At 37.2% G+C, this 9,123-nt stretch overlaps 1 protein-coding gene across 1 annotated transcript in view; it reads left to right on the top strand.

Moving 5' to 3' along the window:
* Positions 1-770: 770 nt before the first annotated feature.
* The window catches only part of SPRY3 (sprouty homolog 3 (Drosophila)), a 112,644-nt gene continuing 104,291 nt past the window's right edge, over positions 771-9,123 (top strand). Inside the window, exon 1 of the mRNA XM_011982930.1 lies at positions 771-853. The gene's annotated coding sequence lies outside the window, so the exon portion shown is untranslated. The remainder of the gene's footprint in view (positions 854-9,123) is intronic.

Here is a 9,123-nt window from a genome sequence, read left to right as displayed (position 1 = left end):
TTGACACCAAAATGTTGATCCATAATGTTTATAGGCCTTTCTCTTTATAGTTAACTTAATGTAAAATAAAGTGTATGTAATTTTTACTACAGTGTGTCCTGAAAGGGCAAACCAAGCTACAAGCAACACTAAAAGACTACTGCATGGGAGTGGATTACGAAGGTGTTTCTTAAATATGAGAGCTCAAGTTTTTCTTTCAGCGACTGAGTTAAAGCACCCAACTTGTTTATCATGAGACTTTTGCTAGGCAGTGTACTATGTCCACTCAACACACATCATTTTAGGCAATCATCTGGTTAAAATGTTTAATAGTATGGCATTCAGAAACACATTCTTTAGAGTTGACATTCAATTAATGGTTTGAATGTCGTTTCCAGGGCAGTCAGGAGTATTTAAAGGCTTTTCCATTGTTTTCGGAAGAGAAAGAAAACTTCCTAGCCTAACTTACCCAGTGCCTTGCTTCAGAGGGGCAGACAAAGGGTAAAATCTGGGCAGAGAACATTAGTTGATATGAGAACGAAAGAAAGTGCTGCAAGATCTTGTAGACAGCTGAGTTCCACCTTCCACTCTACTGCCGAACAAAGTGAGGCAGGGAGAGGGCAGGGACTCGCTGAAAGCTAAACACCAAGTCAGTGACAGATCCAGGGCTGTAAAGTTCGACCGAGATTGAAACAATGTACACTGGGCGTCAGTCCCAACGCCAGCTTGCTCCAGCTCTTCCAGCTCTTCCTGAGCGCTGGGCCCATCTGGCCTCACGCTGATCTCCGGGCAGACTCTGTAGCGCAACTGGCACAGATCGTGACGACAGCCCTGCGGCAAGGCAGGAGTGGCCTTCTCCTCCGCCAGGGTTAAGGTGAGTACCACCGCCCTTGGGCCCAGCAGCCCGGGTGAGAGCCTCCGCCGCCCACTGCGACAGGCCTGAAAGCCAGCGCCTGGGCAAACCCACCCGCAGCACCCATCGGGACACCCCTTCCCTGACCCACGGGACGGAACCCACCTGTGCTGGAGGTCGTGACTCCTAACTTCGCAGAGTGGGCAGAATTCCAAGCAAGGAGAGCCTCGGGAGGCAGCCTTTCACCCGCCTTTTGCCTTTTCACCCCCAAAACCGTCGACCCGACGCTCCCCTCCCCCAGCCCGCTCGGGCCCAGCGGAGAGCCTCTAGGCCCCGCCCCACTCCTTCCGGCTGTGCGGGGTGGGTGCCTCTGGCGCCCGGGACTTCGCCCGGTGCTAGGGCGTCACTCTCCCATTCTGAAGGATTGGGCCGGGGCAGTCAATCGCCTTTATTAAACAGATTTGAAGCCATAGGTGCTTCTATTTATGGTGGTTTATCAAGGTTTACTAGAACTAAAATTCTACTACCTTTCCACCACTTTCTTGACTTTATGGTCGTCATATACCGCTCGTTACTCCCATCGATTCAGCTGAGCATCTTGAACCCAGGGTCCAGATACAGTGCTATGTACAGTGAGCACTAGAAGGGAATACCCATTAGGAACGAAAAATGCATATATACTAAAAATGGGAAATTGTGCAGGATTATATTGATTCGAGATTAAAAGTGTTAATCTAATGTCAAAAAAGCAATAAAGGAATTGGTTTGTAGAAGTCAGGATCAACAAAAGAGGAAAAAGCCTCCACACCTTTGCTCTGGAATTCCTTCTGCCATGAATGCTCTTACCCCGCACTTGTTTATTTGCAAAACGGCTACTCGTTATTTTTGACTCAATTTAGATAGTACCTCCTCTGTGAAGCCTTCCCTATCTTTCCCAAATAAGTTTGTATGCTTCTTTTCCCTGGGTCCAGTATGCTCAATGGATCTCCTACAGACCTCATGAGTACCACTTATTCTAGATTATAATTTCTCTTTCTGCATGTCATTGTCCTCTAATGAATAAGTAGCTTCTTGAGAGTAGAAAACTTGTATTTTTCATATTTGTTCTCCAAGCACAGTCTAAAATGTCTATATATTTAATAAATATTTGTTGAAAAATTTCTGGAACCAGGGTGTAAGCAAAAGGACATATCCAGAGTATGAATGTAACATAAAGAGGAAAAATTAAATACAATGAGAATCTAGATTTAGTCTGACTGGTATTCGTTCATGCAATAAACATTAATGAGTGCCTACTGTATGCCAGGCACTGCACTAAGCTCTGGGTGTAAAATGATAAACAAAGTCCAGATATAGTCCATGCCCTTATGCCCTTATGTTTAAAGAACAAATTGGAGTTGGCCAGGCAAATGGGAAAACGAAAAAAGTTTTAGGCAGAAACAACAGCATGATCCAATGTCCTGTAATAGGAAGATCATAACTGTAGCAATTAGAGTGAATGAGCTCACTAAAGGTAAGCTGAAATCAACACAAAGTACTCAGAAAAGGCAAGAGTTTGATAGACAACACCTGTTTGTTTGAGTCAGTAAAAGAAGCAAGTTTCCTTAATAATAGTAACCAACATTTATAAAATGTGCACTATATGCTAAACACTAGGCTAAGTGTTTTATATCAAACACTTAAGGTAGATGATATTATTTCTACTTTAAGGATAAGGCAACCGAGGCACAGATAGGTTAAGCAATTTTCACCAGGATCACATGGCAGTTAAATTTTAGAGCTGAGAATCAAACCTAGGTAATCTGGTTCCAGACTCTAGGGAGCCTGGATATTTTACTTTTAATAAAATATAAATTTTGCTTGTAATAAAATAAAAGTCAGATATTTTACTGTTTCCTCTGTGTGTGTGTGTGTCTGTGTGTGTGTGTGTGTGTAGCAGGTCACATGGTGTATGGCACAGAGTGGAACTTCTTAATATTTTTGGAATGAATGAATAGCTGAATAAAAGCAATAGGTACAAATGTGCTAGAAAACAAAATAGAAAAAAACAATAGTATCTGGGTCTTTTTATGTTCCCGCCACACCAGCTATTCCTAGAACACACCAAACTTGTTCTTGTTCTGCTTCCAAAATATAATCTGCTCATGCATTTGTCCCTCACTGTACTGCTAACATTCAGGACCAGAGTTTGGCTTTTTTTTTTTTTTTTTTTTTTTTTTTTGGTGAAGGGTCAGCTGGTAAATATTTTAGGCTTTTTGAGTCACATACAGTCTCTGTCTCCAAGTATTAAATTCTGCTTTCATAGAGTGAAAGAAGTCACAGACAATACCTAAATGAATGAATGTAGGTATGTTCCAATAAAAGTTTATTTACAAAAACAGGCAAGAGGCAGGATTTGCCCTGTGGACAGTAATTTTTAGACCCTTGCTCTAGGCCAAATTATCACCATCTCTTGCATAGACTACTGTATTAAATGATGTCTGAGAGTCATCATCTTTGACTAACATCTATACCTTGGTTTTATCAGCATCTCAGTGAAGCTTTAATGATCTCTAATCATATTCATAACCTTGAGTTCTTGAAATGTGGTTAAAACTATGTGTTAATTGTGATTTTGAACTTTGATTTATCAAAGATGGTCTTTAAAAGAACTAACTACTAGTGATCTTTGAAAGAGTTAAAAAATAAGGAAGATTTATAATGAAAGTAGTGACTTTAGCCAGAAAATAAATATTCTGGACACAGTGCAATGTTGAATTTGGCTGAAACTTTGGTCTATGACAAGAATTCTGCTATGTACCCTATACAGAAACAAATAAATGCTAAAACTTTGCAGAAATCTTCTAGACCATACAAAATTTTCCTCACCTACTCATGGACAAAAATTTGGTAAAGCTGAAGGGTATATTAATTTGTGTCTGGGGTTATGAACATTTCTGACTCTGGGGATATGAACATTTCTGACTCTCAACAGAAATGTGATTCAGCATAAACTTAGTAACCTATATAATTAATTTTGCAGTGAAGAAGTATTAGTTATTACTCACTAGTTAAAAGTTATCAAAACCTACCTGAAACTAACAAGCCAAAGAGAGAAATTTATGGGAAGATAATAAGGTGTTTCACAGAACTCAAGAAGGATTGGAACAATCAAAACTTTTAAAAAGGCAAGGTATAGTTAGGTCTCAAGAATTGTCAAAAACAAGGATTCCAATGACATTGACTCTATCATTCTTTTACCCCTATTCTTCCCTGCACATTTATCTGCGCTCTCTCTCTCTCTCTCTCTCTCTCTCTCTGTCTCTCTCTCTGTCTCTCTCTCTCTCTCTCTCGCCCTCGCTCCCTCCCTTGCTTTCCTCCCCACTCCTCTCAAGCTCTTTTTGTTTCCCAAGTCCATGTAACAGTAGATATGGTTACGGACACCTTCCTAGATTTTCATATTACAGATTCAACCACTGAAGAGAGACACTAAGCCAGATCAGGTCCTCTGAAAAGCAGATGCCGAGATGGAGTTACAAATCTAGAGATCTATCGTGGGTAATGGCTGGCAAGATAAAGAGGAGATTACAGTACAGCTCTATGGAAGTCTCAACCACCCCAACAGAGATTGCTAATTAGAGGAATCCTGCGTTAGACAGAATTCTTGTGCTCAGAGATTGGCTGCAGATGCCTGGGAAGGGAATGACCTTGGATCAAATGATGCAAAAATATCCCAAAAGTGCTCCAGCTGGAGACTGTTAGCTGACTCCACTCCTCATAGTAGGTTTTCCCTTGAAAGATCTGAGAGGCACTTCCTGGTTGCCATAGACCTTTATGGTCCTATCTTCATAAATCTATGAGGGATTTATTGGCCAAGTTTGAGTCTGGTGGCCACCCAAAACCAATCAACTGTAGCTAGGTGAGCAATGTCACATATACCAAAGGATAATTTTCTCAGTTTTCCTGGGGCTGAGGAATTCTCCTGTAATGTGCTAAAACCACAACAGTCCAGGGCAAACTAGGATGGTTAGTTATTTTAGTAGTACCCATGTTGATAGGGGTGGGAAAGTTAAAACCGTCGCATAATATCCTACTATATAAACAATTGTACTTTACTGCATTTATGGAGGAAATTCTATGTATAGTGGTTTTATTGGATTAGGAGAATTTATAAAGGTCTCAGAAGAATCCCCTTGAAGATGACAAAAGTTTCATACTTTATTTCTTGCATGCTGATTCTCTTGTGCATTTATACATTCTTCCTCCATCTAGAATGCGCTTCTCACAGCAACCTCCCTCCCCTCACCCTTGTCCTCACTGTTAGAAATGCTTCTTGCCCATTTCTCTGGTTTCCACATGGAATTATTTATCTAAATTAAGATTAAACCACATAATAAATGTCAAGCACCTATCATAGGACATGGCATAAAATAGGGGCTTGTATCAGCCAAGGTTCTTAGTTGCATGCAACAAAAGCTGAATCTGACTGATTTAAGCAGGAAAAAAAGTTATGTTGGGAATGACACTAGACCAGCACTCCTGCCGTTAGAAAAATCATAAAACTGCATAAAATGTGCAAGGAAACTGTTTAAAGATATTGAGCAATAGTAGCACATGATTATGATCCCCAGGAAAAGAGAAACTCACAAATTAAGCCCCAAGACTGCCTCAGCTCTTTGCCTGGTGACTATTTTCTGATCCCAGCATCAAGAGCTAGATTCCAAGCTGAGCTTGCAGTCTCATTGAATGAAGGAGGCAAAGATCAGAGCTCAGGGTAGTGGAAGCAGCTGAAATCTATGGAGCAAGGCATTAGAGAAGATAATCTGTGCAGATGTTGGGATGAGTAAACATATGTCTTAGGGTTTCCAGCAAAACTTTAAAAAGAGGAGGAGTTATAGAACTTCTTGGTTTCAAGACTTACTATGAAACTACACTTATCAAAACAGTGTGGTACTAGAGTAAGAAATAACAAATAAGTCAATAAAATAGCTCAGAATCCAGTAATAAACCTACATATATTATGGTCATATATTTCTTTGGTTTTAACCTTCTATTTTGAAATAATTATCAATTCACAGGAAGTTTCCAAAAAAATACAGGGAGGACCTTGTGTACCCTTTACACAATTTCCTCCAATGGTAAAATCTTGCCTAACTCTGGTACAGTATCAATCCAGGAAACCGACATTGGTAAAATCCACAGAGCATATTTGAATTTTACCAGTTACACGTGCATATGTGTGTGTGTAGTTCTACAAAATATTATCATATGTGTAACTTTGTATAATGACCACCACAATTAAAATATAGAACATTTCCATTGCCACAAGCTTTCTCATTGTTGTACTTTTATAGCCACACTCACTTCCCTTTCTCCTTCTCAACACCTGGCAACCATTAATATGTTCTCCATCTCTATAACTTTGTCATTTCAAGAATGCTATGTTAATGGAGTTAGGCAATATGTAACCTTTTGGGAGTGGCTTTTTTCTACTCAGCTTAACTCCCTTTAGATCCAGCTAAGTTGTGTGTGTCGATAGTTGATTCTTTTTTATTGTTGAGTGGTATTTCATGGTAGGTATGTATCAGAGTTTGTTCAACCAATAACCCACTGAAGAACATTTGAGCTGTTTTCAGTATTTTTCTATTGTCAGTGAAGCTTCTATGAGCATTCCTGTACACATGGGTTTTGTGGGAATACCAGTTTTAATTTTTCTGACCTAAATGCCCAGAAATACAATTCCTGGGTTATATGCTAGTTGCATATTTAATACTTTAAGAAACTACAAAACTGTCTTCCAGAGTGGCTGTACCATTTTATATTCCCACTGTCAATGTATGAGAGATCCAGCTTCCATACAACCTTTCCAGCATTTTGTATTGTATTTTTTATCTTAGCTATTTTTTATGTCAGGTATTCTGACAGGTCTGTGGTGATATCTAATTGTGATTTTAATTTGCCTTTCTCTAATGATGAATGATATTGAACATATTTTCATGTGCTTATTTTCTATCTGTATATAATCTTTGGTGAAAGGTTTCTTCATGTCTTTTGCCCATTTTCTACTTGGATTGTTCAGCATTTTTTATGGTTGAGTTTTGAGAACTTTATATATTTAACATACTAATTCTTTGTTAGATATGTGGTTTACAAGTATTTTCTCCCACTCTGTTGCTTGTCTTTTCATCCTCGTAAGACAATATTCTGCAGAGTAAAAGTTTTGAATTTTGATGAATCCAATCTACCAAGTTTTTTATGGATTGTGCTTTAGATGTCAAGTCTTGGAGGAGTTCTCTCCTCTTCCATTTTTTAGAATAGTTTCAGGAGAATTGGTGTTAGTTCTTCTGGTAGAATTTGTCAGTGAATTCATCCAGTCCTGTGCTTTTCTTCATTGGGAAGAAATGGAAAACATGAACAGACCAATAATGAGTAGCAAGATTGAGTCAGTAATAAAGTCTCCAAAGATTCCGAAGATTTTTATCATGTTTTTAAAAAAGTTTTGTAGTTTTGTGGTTTACATTTAAGTCTATTATCCATTTTCAGTGACTTTTTTTTGGTAAAGTATGAAATTTAGGTTGAAGTTACAGAAATACACTATATATCTATTTACCTATCTATATAATCTATATTTACATCTATCATCTATTTATCTATCAATCATCTATTTATCTATCTATCTATCATCTATACATCTATTTGTGGCTATAGCAACACTACAAAATCCCTTTTAAAATGATCAGTTTGCCTCTGGCAAGAGATTTCATAATGTAGTATTTTTACTGATTAGTTTCATATGTTATTTAGCAGGCCTGATAACAGTATATAATATCAAATACATTTTAATGAAGTAGACAATTTAAATTGTGCATTGACAGTAATTTAATAGTCAAGGATAATGAACTTAATAGACTAAGCAGAGTATTTCTTCCTTTTTGTTTTGTTCATTCAACAAATGTTTATTAAACACCTATTATATGCCTATTCTGAGAATAGAACAGGGAATAACAGATAGAAATGGCTACTGGCAAGAAAGTTACATTCTAGTACAAAAGTAAATTTCTTCTCTTAATACAATGTGATGCAATGCAAAAATGAAACACAGAGTAGTTGAGTCAATTTATTTAAGTCCCTAAACTATAAAAGGAAACAGGAAAATAAAAGGAGCTATTCACTTTATTCCACATTTCACAGCTTTGAGGCATCTTTTTAAAACATTTTTTTGATCAAATTTTTTAAAAATTTTAATTGACAAATAATTGTGTATATTTATGAAGTACAATGTGATGCTTTTACTTATGTATGCATTGTAGAAAGATTCAATCAAGCTAATTAAAATGGAAAATTCTAAACCTGTACTAGAGAGAATGATATGATCCCCCATATACCTATCATTCAGCTTCAACTATTCAATTCATGGCAAATATCCAGATTATTTTGAAGCAAGCCCCTCATCTGTAAATGTTTAGTTAGTATGTACCTATAAAAGATAAAAACTGTTTTATTCAACATAACCACGTGCAATTATTACAACAATTTTCCCCTGATATCAAATATGTAGATATCAGTATCCCAATTGGGCATTATGTTTTTTAACTTAGTTTGAATAGATATTTCCTCTCCTTCCTTACTTTTTTTTCTTGTTATTTATTTGTCGAAGGTTTTTTTTTGTTTCCCACAGTCAGTTTTGCCTGTGAGAATGTTTTTAAACAACTTTGTTGAGATATAATTCACTTTCAGTAAATCCAGTATATCCACAGAGTTGTGTATCCACCATCACAATCAAGTTTAGAACATTTTCATTACCCCAAAAACAAACACTGCATCCCTTAGCCATGACACCCCAACATCACCCCCTACCACTGGCAACCACTAATTCATTTTCTATTATTCCAGACATTTTATATAAATCAAATAATACAATGTGGTCCTTTGTAACTGTATTATTTCACTGAGCATAATGTTTTCAAGGTCAATTCATGTTTCACTTCATTTCTTTTCATGGCTGAAGAGTATTTCATCATATGGATAAACCACATTTTGTTTATCTTTTTATTGGTTGATATACATTTGTGTTGTTTCTACTTTTGGCTTTTGTGAGTAATTCTACTATGAACATTCATATACAAGATATTTTGTGTAAATACATTCTCATTTTTCTGGAATGGAATTGCTGGATTATATGGTAATTCTATGTTTAACCAATTGAGGAACTGCCAGACTATTTTCCACAATGGCTACACAATTTTACATTCTTACTGGCAATGTATGAGGTCTCCAATTTATCCATATCCTCTCCAAGTCTCATTTTAGTT

This window comes from Mandrillus leucophaeus, unplaced genomic scaffold (assembly GCF_000951045.1).
Source record: "Mandrillus leucophaeus isolate KB7577 unplaced genomic scaffold, Mleu.le_1.0 Scaffold2445, whole genome shotgun sequence".
Taxonomy (NCBI): domain Eukaryota; kingdom Metazoa; phylum Chordata; class Mammalia; order Primates; family Cercopithecidae; genus Mandrillus; species Mandrillus leucophaeus.
This window is presented reverse-complemented; position numbering and strand designations above follow the sequence as displayed.